Here is a 7,478-nt window from a genome sequence, read left to right on the forward strand (position 1 = left end):
AGTTCTCATGACAGTAATGAAAAACATTTTAATAGGATCCTATTTTGAAGAAGTGCAAAAGTAGACAAAAAATCAGACATAACAAATTATACTTCTTAAGATAATCACAATGCAATTATATGATCATCTTTTCCATGACAAATTATGTTGATGATAATGATAAGTTAAAATATTAATTTCTAGTTCCATCTCTTCTATATGTATTCCACTAAAATACTGCAGAGCATATTACAACAGAAACATGAACAGTCTCTGAAAGCACTTTTGAACAGCAAATATCCCAACTAAAAATTATTAAAATATTTTTCTAAAGAAATAAAATTAACTTTAAAGTGTAACCTTTAGCTGAACAGTTGCTTAAAACAGATTTATTTATTTTCATTTGCTTTCACAAACTATGACACAGTTTTTTATAATAAAAATGTTTTCTAATATCAAACCTATAAGAGATGGACATAGGAGAAAAAAGAGCTTTTGTTTATTAAATGAACTATTAAAGCTAAAGACCACCTGAGTGGGCAAGAATGAAAAACTACCATTGCCATTATGTGGAAGACCCTGTTAAGAAGTAAGGGAATTCAGGGTGTTCTATTTCTAAGACACAAATTTTTAAATCCCTTACATAGTTTCTGACTCTGGTCTAGTCAGTAATAAGTAAAAATTGTAATTGATGGAAAGCTAAACCTCTAGAAATGTAAGTAACCTCTGCGAACTGGTGGCCTCTATTTTCCAAAATATAAAAACTCACATCTTCTGGCACCTTCCCCTGGCAAACTTTCAGAAGAGGCTGAGTGTGGCTGGACATGACCACAATAACAAAACCCTTACACTGCTTAATGTTTTGAACAGCACTCCCAAAATACACATGCGTTTGCAGGTTGGTTAGCTGGCAGGCTAACACAATGTGATTTTAAACGTTGACCAAACGGTCTTTTATTTTGCTACAATAAGCTATCAAAGATGTCTTGACATATGCAACTGATAAATATGATATTTACTGCTGCAGTACGTACAATAAAGAACACTTAAGCTAAAATACCAGGAACAGGCTTTAGGCTGTATGTGAAATATTTTCCTCAATGTTATCTGTTCACATTGTTGCTCCTAAGGCTGCACCTTCTGTTGTCTCTTACTTATCTGTTACGGGTACCATTTCTTGTGTTTTGTGGCTCAGAAAAGTACTTCATGTACCTGTAAGACTGATGCCATAATCAATCTCTTTAAATAAATAATGAAATAAACTGTGCAGAAGGTTGCACAGATTGACTCTTGAGTCTTACACCAGGTGGGAGAGCCCTAAATGCAAGATGAAGAACTCAATAGCAGATTTCTCCCAAGGTGTTTTAGAAGAACAGTATGGGAGCTTTTTAAGTAAAAGTGGATTTTCTTGGTGCTGATCAAATTAAATAAAAAATTTTAAAATAGCAAACCCATTTTTATTTGTTGCATCATGACATACTGATTTCGTTGTGTTAATGAAGTGAGAGACAGTCATCATCACTCACACAACCTTCCAAACACATGAAACTAGATCTCAGAGGTTTATGTAACTCATACACATACCATTTTTTCCCCAAATATGTGTTAAAAACATATTCTTTTTAAAAGTTAAATAACTTTGAGTGCGTAAAGGCCAAATATTCCATTGGTAGTTGAAATCTTCCCCTGAGGTGTTGCAGTGGGGATACTGCAACACGCCTATATCCAACCAGGAGTCCCGTGGAAAACAAATATATACGGACGGATTCTTGCTAGATGTTTCAGAGATGTTTATTTCCCCAGCCGCATGGCCGGGCTCTGCCGAGAGACTCTGCCCCAGTCACAGGACCCGAGCTGCTTTGCCCGCGCAGGGGAACACAAACCAACCCATGGGGAACGAGGCTGAGCAGGGGCAGGGAAACCCCGTGCCTCCCTCAGGGCTCCCGGGGCGGGGGGAGGAGACCCCAACACTGAGGAGCTACATAATTTAAAAAAACTTCACAGTAATAGTTTTAACTCTTCACAAAGCCAATTTCAATAGCTAGACAAACCATGCATTAGAAATAATAGAGACTATTTTTGTTTGTACTTTCCTCCATCAGAAACTGCAGCATAGATCACATGTAAATTAGATGAGCCTAAGATCAATGGGGTTGCTCACAATAGTATTATTCTATGCCCATATGCATGGCTGAAGGTGGCCATATCTGCCACCCAAAGCCACTCCTCTAAGGTAAAGACAAATGGTTCTGCATATAATTTGTAAAAACCTTGTTCTGAAAGAAGATATTCAAAAGCATTAAAAGTGGAATCATGAGGACATTCACCCAGTCGATCCAAAGATTTATTCTTTGTCTAGATCTGTGGATAGTTGTCAGCTTTAGTTTTTCCTCATCAATATTCAGCTAATGTTTTTTTCAAAAAGAAGAGTGAGAATAAGTAAACAGGAGAAATAAGGACCATTTTCCTCAGAAGGTATAGGAAGCATGTATTGCAGCAAGTGCAACACAGTTCCTATACAGCATCAGAGTTGTGGAGGAATGGGCAAAACCCATGTTCTTACAGAATGTAATCATCTCATTGATTTGTCAACTAATGCAGAATTTAAGGTTTGTGCACATGCGATGAACAAAGAGCAACTATAAAGTATATATAGCAGAAGACCATGGAGTGTTGCAACAACAGCTACCTCTAGCTGTGCAGTGTATCAGAAACACATCACTTATAAAATACTGCTTATGTTTTATTCACGCAAAATAACTCATTGCCCAGGCCCCACCATCAGAAAATACAGAGCATTGAAAGTGTGACAAATTACATTCAAGCATTGTGTCTAAAATATTTACCATAGAATACCACTAACAGCAGCAATTCTCAAGTACAGATAGTACTTTAGGAGGGCAAAAAAAGATGCTTCAAAACTGAACTTTCAAAAGCCCAAAATAAGATAGTGGAATTTGTTTTTAACATACATTAATATAAGTTTTAATATACATTAATATGAGGGGTTTTTTTTTGTTTTGGCTTGAGTGTGACTTTACCTGCACTTCAATTATGAAACTTAACATATTTTGCTATACTGCAGTGAAGTCACTGTTGCAAATTCTTATAAATCAGTCTAGTGCATCCTGGGACTAGGGTGACTTGCAGGAAAACAGGAATAAAGGGTAAGATCACTAAAAATTATGTTTCTTATTTTTGTCTGGTTAACTTGTATCTCTTTTCCAAAGTTTCTTAATAAGAAAACTGTAGTATAGGGAATGAACATTTTCTTTTGGGTGTCCTCATGAACTAGTGAGAAATTTTGAAAAAAACATTATCTTTACATTATGGCAGCATAACTATTTCCTGGACTACTTAAGTTGGAGAAGGAACCCAATCTACACAAACAACTGTAATAGTTCTGCAAAGCCTCCTTTCCTTATTATACAAAACTCCCAGTGATGTAATGACGAACCTAAAGTAATTACAGGAAATCATAAGTATCTTCTCTATCACCAGCAATAGACAAATGGACACAATCCCCCATTCTTTATACTCTAGATGAGATGGGGATTACAGTTTTCACATTATTTTTTTTGTTTGTTTTGTTGTTGTTTGTTTGTTCATTCGTTTTTCTGGACTTGGAGATTGCTTGTAGATAAAAATGGGTTCTGTTCCCAGCTCAGCATTCAGATAGGATGCCATCCAATCTTAGCCTGGTAGGCTATATGAAAACAAGGTTTATGCAATCTCTGTCTCTGTCTGTCCCAAGTTCCAATAACCTTGAAAGCATTACCCAGCTTCAGTGGAGTTTGAGAGATAATATCGTTTACAGAAATTTCATAGAAATAGATAACCAGGCAGGAGACACAAGGAACTGAACATTTAGGAGCCAACATATAGTAACTTCCTATCCAGTCAGCAAATTTCTAAAAATTTCCACTTCTGAGCATGGCAGCCTGCATGTTGCTGTCAAAATGCTCTGCAGTAGAAGACGTTAGGTACATGCAGTCACAATAGAAAATATAATTCAGGTAAATAATAGCCAACCAAGAGAAAAATCCATAGAAAACCAGGTTTCATTACCTTCAATATTCACAGAATTAGCATCTTATATTCCTAAAGGATGAAATAAATGTGGGCAGCCTGAAGATTTTTCAGACAACCAATGCTAGTGGATTGCTATTCATCTTGGGAGAAAATTAGAAGTAAATATAATTCTTCACTGGTACTTCCAGGGTCTAAGTCTCTTGCTTGCAAGACCTGGGAGGCTGCACACTGGTGCAATCAGCTGCTTTATGGATGGCTAACTCCAGACCTTTCAAGGCCTTGACTCACTTATCATATCCCAGCCACAAAACTCAACTTGAAAGCAGATTCATTGCTTGGATTTCTTTACTGATGTACTATCGGAAGTACAAACTGCACTCCTTTAGTGATCTATGAGAACTAAGAGCTCATATTACTTGCAGCTGTCCCATAACTCAGTCCAAAGGTGATGATTTCAGCTTCTCTCCTTCTGCCATCTGAGTCTTTCTATTTCATACCCCTCCTACTAGCACTAGTATTGCATACTACCCCTCTACCATATATTTCTGAACTGATTAATTTTTGTATCTCTGTTTAAGCATGCAATCCTCATATAGACATAATCCATTCAATTCATGAACCTGCAATATTGGATGTTGTGCATTCTGTACCTCTTTACTGCAAAATACTCTTTCATAATCACAGGAACCGTGTCTTGATTATCCCAATCTCAGTGTCTCATTTCAGCAACATTTTAAGTACCTCATCACATATTTAAGCACTGCTTCTAAGTTCTACATCTTCTTACCACATATTTTTCTTTTTTTTTCAAGACTATACAGTTGGTGTATAGTCTTTACCTTTATATTATTGGTTAATCTGTTTTCCTTGAGTTATTTTAGCTTATACCAAATAAATTATATTTAAGGTGACCTTGAGGATTTATGGCTGAGCTTGATTTTACAGTGTTTCTATTTCTCTTACTACAATGTTATCTTTAACATGTACTTTCAAAGTGAAAATAGCACAAGGCAAACAGATAGTCAGAGATATGTTCCCTTTCATCATGACAGCTGTAAAGAGATAAAAACCCCAAAGCATTCTGTTTGTGCCAAAGCTATGGAGGAAATGCTCTGCCAAGTAGTGAGAAGTCTTTAACTGGAAACATCTCTAGAGATTCACTACAGAAATGGAGAACTATCTCTAAAGCCCTTACTGATTTCAACTGTTGCTTCTATCACGGCAGGGGAAAAATCTCTCTCCAGCAGTCTTGTAAAATTCTTGCCTGTGTGGGGCCTTATACGTTAGTTTGAGGACTGGAAGTATTGGATAAAAACTGGTGCAGTTTAAGGTGCGAAATTCTGATTTGATAAAAATCTCCATGCTAATTGTAATTTACGAGTCATATTTCTCTTGAATAAACTCGTATTGAGAGAATTCAGTTGCCAGAATTCAGTGGGATCTCCCAAACCTACTCCAAAAACCTTTTTGCTCAACCTTTTCTGGCACATCCCCTGTTGTGTGACGGTTCAGGTCAATGTGACTGGCTGCCACTATTATTTAAAACAATGTGAAAGGCAAAGACTTGGTGTTCTTACTTTCTGTTTGTACAGCTGGAAGCTATGAGTATTTTTCACACTGTGCTTTGTGCTCCCTAGATCAGTGTAAAGTTGAGCCAGATCCAAAAGCTAATAGCCAGTGAAATTACTAGTTAGACCTGAGCCTTCCAAATTTGGGATTAGCTGATGCTTTAAAGTGAGATACAAACTCCATATTGGTCCTGAGCATGCCAGACACCTGTTCAAGGTATCTGACACATACAGTTTCATAGTTAAGATCTCACAAAATACCATGGTCAATCTGGCTGTACAGAGAGCTTTATATGGATACGTCAGGAACCTTGAACAGTGATGGGCCACAAGTTCGGGTGGAGATCTAGCAGAGGGACATGGGACATGACAGCTTTTTCCAGTACTGTGCCTGGCTAGATAAGAAGAGTCAAGCCACCTGCGATGCAGGACTCACCATTACTTGAACTAGATAATGAAAGCTAGAGACTACTGCAAGGCAAGGCTTCTTAAATTCCCAGAAAATACCAAGAAGTTCCAAGGATAAAGAGAATCAGTGGGCTGGCATTGGCCAGTTTAAAGATAAATGAAAGATTTTTTTCTCTAAGCACATGCTTGGCTGGGAGAAAGGTATTTTCTGTGTTGATCATATCCTGGTCCCACTACCAGGTGCTGTGCACACTGCAGGCACAACTGTACTGCAGATGGCCTCAGAGCTGCACCTGCTCTGGGTGGCTGCTGGAGGCAGCCTGTCTCCTCCCAGCCTCTGGAGCACCCTGCCCCAGCCTCGTGATGACCCCGAGTAGTCGTAAGGACCTCTCTTCCTCATTTTTTCCCTCAAACCCTGACCCTATGCTTGTCCTTGCACTGCCATACATGGTGTGAATCATGAACTACAGCCAGCCTGATTCATTCCTGCAGCTAGGTCGAGGTTCCCAAACCAGGCAGAGCTTCTTCACAGAATAAAATAATCACAGAATGAACTAGGTTGGAAAAGACCTTTGAGATCACCAAGTCCAACCTATGACCTAATGTAACATTTCCTCATCAACTAAAGCATGGCAGTAAGTGCCAGGTCCAGTCTTTTTTTTTTAAACACGTCCGGGGACAGTGACTCCACCCCCTCCCTGGGCAGATGATTCCATTGCCCAACCACTCTCTCAGGGAAGAATTTCTTTCGGACATCTAACCTAAACTTCCCCTGCTGCATCTTAAGACCGTCCCCTCTCCTTCTGTCAGTGGTTGCCTGGGAAAAGAGACCGACCCCCACCTCACTACACCCTCCTTTCCGGCAGTTGTACAGTGATAAAGTCTCCCCTGAGCCTCCTTTTTTCCAGGCTAAACAACCCCAGCTCCCTCAGCCATTCTTCACAGGGCTTGTGTTCCAAGCCCTTCACCAGCCTTGTTGCCATCCTCTGGATGTGTTTGAGCATCTCAAAGTCCTTTCTAAACTGAGGGGCCCAGAACTGGACAGAGTACTCAAGGTGCAGCCTCACCAGTGCCAAGTACAGGGGAAGGATGTCTTCCCTGGTCCTGCTGGCCACACTATTCCTGATACAGGCCAGGATGCCATTTGCCTTCTTGGCCACCTGGGCACACTGCTGGCTCATGTTCAGTCAGCTGTCAGCCAGCACCCCCAGGTCCCTTTCTGCCTGGCCACTGTTCAGCCACTCTGACCCCAGCCTGTAGCACTGAAGGGGGTTGTTGTGGCCAAAGTGCAGGACTCAGAACTTGGACTTGTTAAACTTCATCTTGCGGGACTCAGCCCATCTATCCAGCCTGTCCAGGTCCCTTTGCAGAGCCCTCCTACCATCCAACAGATCAACACATGCTCCCAGCTTTCCTTCTGAGCTGTGTTCCCCCTGCACAGTTCTCATCCCTTTGGTGCTCCCACATCCCCACAGAGTCGTCTCCTGCATT

Source organism: Aphelocoma coerulescens, chromosome 2 (genome assembly GCF_041296385.1).
Source record: "Aphelocoma coerulescens isolate FSJ_1873_10779 chromosome 2, UR_Acoe_1.0, whole genome shotgun sequence".
Classification (NCBI taxonomy): domain Eukaryota; kingdom Metazoa; phylum Chordata; class Aves; order Passeriformes; family Corvidae; genus Aphelocoma; species Aphelocoma coerulescens.